Here is a 557-nt window from a genome sequence, read left to right as displayed (position 1 = left end):
CGCCGTTGCCGGGGATCGAACCCGGGTCACCCGCGTGACAGGCGGGAATACTTACCACTATACTACAACGACTTTGTTGTAAGGTAAATCAAAGATGTCGTATTTTTATGTTTGATTTCTTGACATCTACTTTACCCTAGTAAGGATTTCATCAATTAATTAGTCAAAGGCAAGAAAAAGAGAGTCAAGATGGATGTTTTCAAGATTTTACTACTATATTGCTTCGATAATTGTTCCACGTTAAGTTATCTAAAGTATTACTAATACTTTTTTTACTCATCATAATTTTTCAAATAGTAAAATATGAAGAACAAGTTCAAGCTCATTTAACTAGAGTTCGGACCCTTAATTTTTCTGGATTGAGAATCATATAGTAGCTGAATATCTTGAAAGTTGATGTGGTCATGATATATCTTCATACTCATTAGAGAAAATCTCCAGTTTTATAGCTGTGCAATCATTGTTAATGATAAAATTTAATTAATAGTAGTGGGCTGGCGGCAAGCTGTTCTCTTTTTCCTAGTCCTTTAATTTATTTATTTATTAATTCATTAATG

The 557-nt window shown here is 32.9% G+C and overlaps 1 non-coding gene across 1 annotated transcript; it reads right to left on the bottom strand.

Moving 5' to 3' along the window:
* On the bottom strand, window positions 1–72 carry TRNAD-GUC (transfer RNA aspartic acid (anticodon GUC)). Its single transcript has one exon. It is a non-coding gene; the product is annotated as a tRNA-Asp (tRNA).
* Between the last annotated feature and the right edge of the window lie 485 nt (window positions 73–557).

The sequence above is a fragment of the Solanum verrucosum genome, unplaced genomic scaffold (assembly GCF_900185275.1).
Source record: "Solanum verrucosum unplaced genomic scaffold, falcon-dt-bn FXZP01000032.1, whole genome shotgun sequence".
Lineage (NCBI taxonomy): Eukaryota > Viridiplantae > Streptophyta > Magnoliopsida > Solanales > Solanaceae > Solanum > Solanum verrucosum.
The sequence above is the reverse complement of the archived record's forward strand: the minus strand, read 5'-3'. Positions and strand labels throughout refer to the sequence as shown.